A 9,125-nucleotide genomic window follows, 5' to 3' on the forward strand; every position below is an offset into this window, starting at 1 on the left:
GTGGGAAGAATCTTGCTTCAGAGAGAATATGGTGCGTGTATATTTTCTAATCGCTAGGTGTCAGTACACTCGCTGGCTGTTACCTAGAGTGCCGCGGGCTTGCTATTTGCTACAAACAACTGCGCCTTTGACACAAGTTTACAATAACGATAAGAGCGCGGCAAGTCAACAGCATTGAAGCGTGTGAAGAGGCTTTCCAGACAAGTAGCAGTGAGTTTTTGTTCTTTTTCCTAGCATTATTTTCCTTTAATTATTATTATCATCAGTCTAATAGGCTGCATTCCCACTAATTTGCAAATATATTTTGACATAGCAGACGTTTTGACGGCCATTCTGAATCTTCGAAGAAGGAAACGCAATGCATTGGAGGACACTCTTTTTTCTGCGCCAATACGATTCATTTTGCTGTGCGTTCCTACGCAGCATGCACGCTTCTTGAGCAAGAGCCCGGGTAGCTCAGTCCGTAGAGCATCAGACTTTTAATCTGAGGGTCCAGGGTTCAAGTCCCTGTTCGGGCGAACGAGCGTCTTTTTGTGGAGCGGTACGTTTTGTTGTTGAGTTCTTGCTGATCTACACTGGCCTCCGGCAGCGACGCTGTAAGGCACCAATCCACAAACGACATGCCCCTTTCAGCCAGCTTTTAGTCGTGGCCGAGTGGTTAAGGCGATATACTAGAAATCCATTGGGGTCTCCCCGTGCAGGTTCGAATCCTACCGACTACGTTGACAGCATGCGCCTGCTTTAGTTTGTAACCTTCTGGAGGCCTAGCTTAAACTTTATAAAAGGAAAAACAGAATCCTTTTCTTTCAGTGACTTCTTCTCCAGTGTCACTGTTACAGGATTACCCCTGAGTTATGTTGGTAAGAAACAGTTTTGTCTGCAAGCTAAAGTTGACAAGGCCCCTTTGTATTCAGGGACACGTCGGGTAGACCGAAAGCTCGCCGTGATCGTATAGTGGTTAGTACTCTGCCTTGTGGCCGCAGCAACCCTGGTTCGAATCCGGGTCACGGCAAGATTTTCTGGGTGCCATTGAAATTGAGCTCCATGTCACCACCTCTCCTCACCCCGTCCTTCAGACTTCTCTTTTTGTGCACGGCGCGTGCCCTTGATGTGCTCTGGATGTTCGAGTGAATTGAAACTGGGACCTTCTTTGAAAGCACAAGCTCTCAGGTTCGAACCCTTAGAGAAAAGACTGAAAACGAATCGCTCTTATTTATTTCGGAAGAATCTTGCTTCAGAGAGAATATGGTGCGTGTATATGGTTGGAGATATTGCCTTTGTGTTCAAACCCTGTTCCTCAACGGCATCTGCTGAAGAAAGGGAGTGGACACACTCGTCGATGGCCCCAGAGTACAAGCATTAAAAAAAAGAGTTGGCAGGAAAACTGATAGTGCGCTATAGACATTGGAGATGCACCAGTTCTTGACACAAGAGAACAAGAATGAAAACAAAGAGTGGCAGGAGGGGATGAATCAAGTCCAGTGAAGCAGGCTTTGATCACAGCTGCAAAAATATGGAGCGCTTCACGTATTTGCATGTCATTCTTTCGCTCTGTGCCCAGCAATGTTCTCTGGATGCCGGCCAATCAGCAGCTCGGATTGTCGAGCGCTTGTCGAGCGTTTTTTTGGTTTTGGGCCAATCAGCAGCTCGTACCCCTACTTCACGTGTCGGCTGTTCCTCTGGACGCCCCTGCGTCTGTGGGGCGTCCGGCCGACATGCTGTAATAGGGCCCTCACCAAGTGTGGGCTCTACAGGAGCATCCGGAGGGTCCTGGACATCGACGGCTGGTACTTGATGGCCACCGAGTACCTGGAGTGCCGTCGGTGTAAGAGGAAGGTAGCTGCCTGGTCGCAGGAGGTCGTGGGTCAGCTGGGAGAGGGGCATCGCGCCCTCTTCCCGGCAATCCTCACCTACAAGTAAGTAGCTGTCTGAACACTGTCACAGTGTGTCTGTGTGTGGCGCCCTCTTGCCGGCAATCCTCACCTACAAGTAAGTACCTGTCTGAACACTGTCACAGTCCATGCGGCGGTCCATACACTACCTCAGCGTCATGGAGCCCTTCACGTCGCGAGGTGTCGTGCGCATGTGCACCCCACCACCAAAACCGCCACCCGTGCCCCAGTACGCATGGCTGTTAATGGTGTACTGCCACGACATCCTCTCCCGCCTGGAGGACGTGAAGGCCCGGGTCACCTCCGTCTTTGGAACGGTTTTGAAGATGGATTCGACCAAGAAGGTAAATGTGGTGCTATGTATGTATAAATATATATGTATATAAATGTGGTGCGGAGTATCACGCTCTAGCTATGTGCGTGCAGCCTTACTGAGATGCTTTATTCTTTCAAACAGGTGACCCGGAAGCTCGCCGGTGCTGCTGCCCAGACTGCAGCGTGGGCAACGAACGTCGGCAACGAGCAAGGACAGGTGCTCATGTCCGTGCTCACGGACGCCGAGGGTGCCGGCCTGTTGCCCATGGCTGCGGGGTTAATGCGGCAGTATCGAGACGCTGGGGTGGAGCCGCCTCAGCTCCTCTACGTCGACCGGGACTGTTGTTCGTCCCACGGGGGATCCAAGACAGCTGACATGTTCGGGAAGTGGGACAAGCTGGTGGTCCGGCTGGACATCTGGCACCTGATGCGGCGGTTCGCGTCAGGTGCGTTGTGGCAAAAACAATAATTAAACAAACAGCATCACAGTAAGAGACATCATGGTTCCATAACTTGATATAACATGCATTTTTCCATAACAGGTGTCACCACCGAGAGCCACCAGCTGTATAAACCCTTCCTGCAGCAGCTGTCTTCGTGCATCTTCTTGTGGGACCCAGGGGACGCAGCCCGGTTGCTCAAGGCGAAGAAGAGGATGCTTGAGGCGCAGGGGATGACCTTCTCGTCCGACGCCGGAGTGTGGAGGCACGTCAGCCGCAAGAATATTGCTCTCCATTGCCGTCGCTGCACGCGTGGAGCGGCGGAGACGGAGCGGCTGATCGGTGACCTCCTGGAAACCTTCGGCGGTGCCAACGGACGAGACACCATGGGGATTTCCCTGCTGGACCAAGACCGCATCCAGAAGATCTGGACGGAGCAGCGGCGCCACCTCCATTGCATCCAGGACCCGCCGGGCGTGGAGCTGTACACTGAGACCAGCAGGATGACCAAGGGGGGGATCAGCCTGCCGGTGTACCGTTGTGCACGAGGCTCCACGTCCCTGGAGTCGTTCCACCTGCATCTCAACCGCTTCATTCCAGGTATGTTTCACATGCTTCACTGTCATGTCAATCTTTCACTGTCATCGACTCGCTGTCATTCACATTGTGTGCACTGAATAAACTGCTAAACAGATCTGTGTTCCTCCTCAGGAGAAAGTGCCAATGCCTGGCACTTCCAGGCATTTCTCCTGGAGGGGTTGACGCGGTGGAACGCCGACAGGGCGGCGTCCGTGGCACAGGAGGGACGGCCGCTGATCCGCTCCTACAATGGCCCCCTGCAGCACTCCCTTGACCAGCTCAGCCAAAGGGTGCTTGGCACGAATGTGGTCAAGGATTACACCAAGCCCAGGGAGTACACGGGTAAGAACACTCAAGCCACCGCGCTTACACCTGTCCACACTGAATGATATTTGTACCAGACTGACTGATGCGATTTGTGTTGTTGTACTTCAGGGGAACTCATCGGCATCGAGTACCTGTACTCCCAGACGGGCAGAGTGCTGCAGGACGTCAGCTTGGACCTTGACATTCCGGACGCGGGGGGGGGGCGTTCCCCAACTTGTCGAGGATGACGAGCTCGCAGACGGCCCGCAGGAGGTGGAGGACCTCACCCTGCCTGGCGAGTTCCCAGCTCCTCAGACGGACCCGCGGTCAGGGCGACCGGCTGACGCACCCGTGCCCGAGCCATCCAGTCCGACCGGTGCCCACGAGCCCGCACCCCACTCCCCCGGCCGGTCCTCGCCAGAGCCTCAGCAGGCTGCTGAGGTAAGCACGCCACCTCTTTGTGGTCTGCGACTGCAGTGCATCTCGCATCACCAAAAACTGCGCTCGCTCTGTTCCATCCAACTGACTTATTGTTTTCCATCTCTTCTTGTGTGTCTGCAGGACTACAGAGGACCGGATGACCAGCCGGGGTACCTGGCCGTGGTCCAGTTGGCCACGGCCTTGGTGGGGTTGCGTCACGACCCGGCCTTGTCCGAGGGGAGGGTAGACGAGCTTAACAGGCTCTACGAGGCCCTGTCACCGTACGACAGGGCCCGAGTAGTTTACCCTCCCCGCTACAGGGACAGGCCAGCTCAGGGGCGCTTCATGGCAGCCAAGCCAAGCCCCACCAGTATACCTGGTGTGGAAAGCTTGAGACGGTAAAGCTACGCTTCCATCATACATTTCCCTGGTGTACAAACAAGCTGCTTTATGTAATGTTGCCCATTATCATGCTCATATCTGTCATTGTTTTTGTCCATTGTCCACAGCTGCCTGGTCAGAGAGACCTCTGGACCTGCCAGCAGTCCCAGCGCAAGCCGGCTGGTAGAGGCAGTATGCACCCAGCTCTGCCGCTTGATCCCCTCGGGCAGCCGTGCGCGCGGTGCCCGGAGGTCGCGGTGGGACAGCATACTGCTTCGGTACCAGCACATCCGGGACCTTGTGCTGGGCCACCAGAGGCTGATGGCTCGGGCGCCCATACAGCTCTTTGAGCTGAACGCCAGGACCCTCTCGCTATTGTATGTTTGATGCTTTTGATGTTATGGTAATGACATGCTTGAATGGCATGCTCTCAAAATTGAACATGTAACTAAAAAACTACGTTGAAATCCGTTTTCAGGTTCACCAGGATGCAGCGGGAGAAGGAGAGGACTGTGCTAGCTTCAGGCGTTGCAGCAGAGGGACGACCACCAGCGGCAGCGGGTTCGGCGCCGTGCCCAGCAACAGCGGTGGATCGTTCTCCGGCAGCAGCAACAGGCCAGGCGAGGACGGCAGCGCCAAGGGCGGCGGGACCTCTGGCAGCAGCACCGGCTGTGGCAGCACCGGTGCCTGTTCTGCCAGCGCCAGTGCGCCCACTGGCGCCTTTACCGCATGCCCCCTCAGCTGTTGTCCTGGCCATACCACCGGCTGCTGCAGCTGCAACAGGACCTTTTCCGGCAACACAGCCTCTCTTTCTGGACCTCTCACTGCCCCAGCAGAGTGTGAGGGTGCTCCCCATCCCAACGCTCCCTCTGACAACGCCAGCCCCACACGTCCTCTCGCTGCCGCTGGCCGCCGCACATCACGCCGGCCCTCGGCTGCCTGCACCACCTCCTGCTCCCCCTCCTCAGCCTCGCTCTGCGTACAAAACTGAATGGCTGAGGAGGAAGAGGGCTGAGCAGAGGGCAGCGGCAGGAGCAGTCGTCGCTGCCCGGGCCGGCGTGCCACAAGAACAAAAGTGCAGGAGATGCGGCCAGCCAAAGCGGAGGGAGACCGGACACACCCGCTACAGCAATGTACATTTTTGCTCTGCCGCCGCGGCGGGTAAGAGTGTGGAGGACTGACTGAGGGAGATGAAGGACCAGGGTCGAGCTCCGGACTGATTTCGCATTCTCGCTGGGGCAGGTGTATATAGTTGTTTCAGTGTTTGTTTGTTTTTTAAAGACATTGACTTTACCCTCCACAAGGACCGGGACCTTGCCGCGGTGTGGAGGCTTCCTACAAACACCGGTCCACACCTGCCACAACTTTTCTACAGCAAAAAAAACATTGTGTATCCCATTCACACCTGTACAACATTGCCATGCCTTTGTACTATTCTGATTCTTTGCACTGACAAGTTATACGGGCCTATACTGTGTGTGTATGCTGCCTATCATATGGCTTAAGAAAAAGAAAAGAAAACATTGTCTGTCCCATTTACACCTGTATAACACATTCACACCTGTATAACACATTGTCATGCATTTGTGCTGTTGTGATTTTATGCGTTGACAAGTTACATAGGCCTTTTGGACATGTGGGTATGTTCAATAATGTGGTCACTGTCTTTGGAGTTACGTCCAGTTGCCACTGGCTCTGTTGCCGCCGCGTTGGTACTTCACACTGTATGCTGCTGCTTTATGTATCCATGCATGTGTGTAATGAGCCCTTATACTATGCGTCTGTCTGCTGTGATTTATGTGGTTTAAAATAAGAGGAATGAAGCCTTGTGCCACTGTTTTGCATCACTACCACTGTTCTGCATCTCGCCCCAGAATGTTTATGCCATGTGTCTGCTCTGATGCTCTATTTTTATTATTATTATTACTATCATCATCATCATCATCATCATCAAAATCATCATCATCATGTTTTATTGTATTGTAGTTTGAAATAAATAATCTATTTCACACTGTAGTCTACTGCTGCTGTGTTTGGTGTTTTCTGCATCTATACATCATCATCATCATCATCATCAACAACAACAACAACATCAACAACAACAGATATTTAATTGATATTTTTTTTACTGAAGAAAAAGGTGAAACGAATAATACACGGCATGTAACTTTTATTTATACATCGAAATAAAATTATTGACATAATATAAATGTAATATAATGTTTAACATAACAAATTGTAATATATATGCAGAAAAAGGTGAAACAATATAAATACAATATATCTATGCAGAAAAGGGTGAAACAATATAAAAAGGGGAAACAATATGAATACAATATATTATTTAACATACATTTTAATAAGGTGACACAATATAAATACAATATAATGTTTAACACAACAGATTTGAATAAAAGGTGAAACAAATAATACACAGCATGTTACTTTTATGTATACACATGAAATAGGCATAATATGAATATAATAGTGTGTAATATAATGTTTAATATTTGTGCTTCGGTCGGGATTCGATCCTGCGTTTTGATGGTGTCTCGTTTGTACCGCGTTTGTGCGACTGGGCATGCGCGAAGGCACTAATGCGCATGCGCGACAACAGAGAAGAACGATGGCTGAGCTTTTCCCAGGGGCTATGTTAATCTGCTCTGTATCGATCCAATTTTAGTATATATGCTGCCTTAGCAAGCACAAGTTTGGTGCCCAGCTCAAGGCATATCTACACCTCGGGTTCCAGCGAGCTATCACCAAGGTGGTAGGGCCCAGCGAGCCATCTCGCCTCTGCATACCTTTGCTTGACACAATGATTGATGCAAAAGCTCAATCAGTTTAGGAATAGGACACCTTAGAGCTTTAGGGTTCATAAATGGCCAATTCCACCATGATGTATGAGAGCATCTACTGAAAGAATGGGTTGGGCAGACTTATGGATGGTACCAAAATACAAGCTCTGAATGGGCTGTGTCCTCCAGGTTTTTGAGAAAAAACCGAGTTGGCAGAAAAACGGAAAGTGCTTAGCGGATGGTGACAGAATCAACACAAAGTGAGCATTTAATGTTGTGTTTAGACCATTGTCTTTATATCTGGCATTTATAACCACCTATCTTGTGGAACTGCGTTATTTGGACCAGTAACATTAAAATGATCACTTATTTTAAGGTGGATAAAAACATGTGTACAAAATGTTTTGAGCAAATGTATCACATAGTCACACATAGACGTCAAGATTTTGCATATGATTCACAACAACGGTGACAACCAAAACAAAAAAGCTTGGGAATCAAGGATGTTTTGTACTTTGAAAGCTACCCATCATGCATTGCAGCATGAAGCTTTTTTTTATTGTCACCATTGTTGTGAATCATACGCAAAATCTTGATCTCTGTGTTTGACTGTATGATGCATTTTTTCATAACATTGTGTAAGCATGCTTTTCTTTTATCCACCTTCAAATAAGTGATCAAACTAATGGTATTGGACCAAATAATGCAGTTCCACAAGATTGGTGGTTATAAATGCCTGATATAAAGACAAAAGTCTAAACACAACATTAAATGCTCACTTTGTGATGATTTTATCATCATCAACGAGGAGCTGATGACAGTCGATCTTACTTTTTCTTGGCTTTCTCTGCCACAACAATGGTGTTATACACACACACAGTTACAACAGCCACGGTAAAGTTAAAGTAAGAAGAACTGGGACCAAGAGCCCAACTAAAGCAAACACTCATCACCACAATGGTTACTTAAAATAAAACATGATGTTGAAAATATGTCCACAATGGCCACATTTGAACTAGTTTTTAAACTGGTACGAAGGTTCGATGGACGTCTATATCGGACGTGCAGAACACGTCAAAAAAAGACGTCATAAAAACGTTCATTCTGGCTCCTCAGTGGACGTCTTTTCAACGTCCGACTTTTGTGACAAAGACGTTGAAAAGACGTCTTTTGGACATCATGTTGTTTAGTGGGTACTCCGTTGCCAACCAACACTAGCAGAGCTAGCTTCTCTCTACCCCATGCCTTGTCAACAAAATTATTCTAGTCGTGATTTCTAGTGTTTAATCCTAGGTACGAGAGACAGATGTGTTGAAAACGTCAATGAGTACATGAAGCGTCGGACATCAAATGTTTTATTTAGCTACAAGTCCAACGCATACTAGAATCCTTGATGTTCAGCTCAGGGGAAAAGATGTAACGTTAGTTCACTGCACAGGATGGGAATGGAATCCTATTCTTCCTTCCCAAATGCCCCCTCGCCCAAAGAGTGAACTGCCGGTACGCTGTTAACCTTAACAGTCTGAGAAGAGGATATAAGTTAGCCTAGCCTAGCCCAGTTGCCAATTCGTAAAATACACTGTTACATACCAGCTACTTATGGGGCGCTCCAGCGTCTCAGCTCGGACATCCCTTAGAGATAGCATAGCCTCCTCCAACATGTCTCTCTCACCGCACAGCATCCGAAATGAACGGTGCATGGTGATGCATTTTCGCCGATCAATAAATGTTCCAGGTTGACCTCTCTGCAACAGTTCGACTCCGGTGCAGTGTCCATGCTCCGGCAGCGCCCGCGCCCACACACTTCCCCCAAACGATCCTGTACTGTATGTGGAGCCTGAAACTGGTTCAGATTTTTAGTTACTCTTGCTTTCATATTATAGTTTGAATTCATTTTCTACAATATTTATTTCATAATTTAATTAAAAATTAAAAGGTTTTTAATTAAAAATTAATAACAACCTGATAAAAAAAATTGGACCAGGCACAGGGTC

This window comes from Siphateles boraxobius, unplaced genomic scaffold (assembly GCF_051911475.1).
Source record: "Siphateles boraxobius isolate OS27281-9 unplaced genomic scaffold, OSU_SipBor_1 23, whole genome shotgun sequence".
NCBI classification, from domain to species: Eukaryota; Metazoa; Chordata; class Actinopteri; order Cypriniformes; family Leuciscidae; genus Siphateles; species Siphateles boraxobius.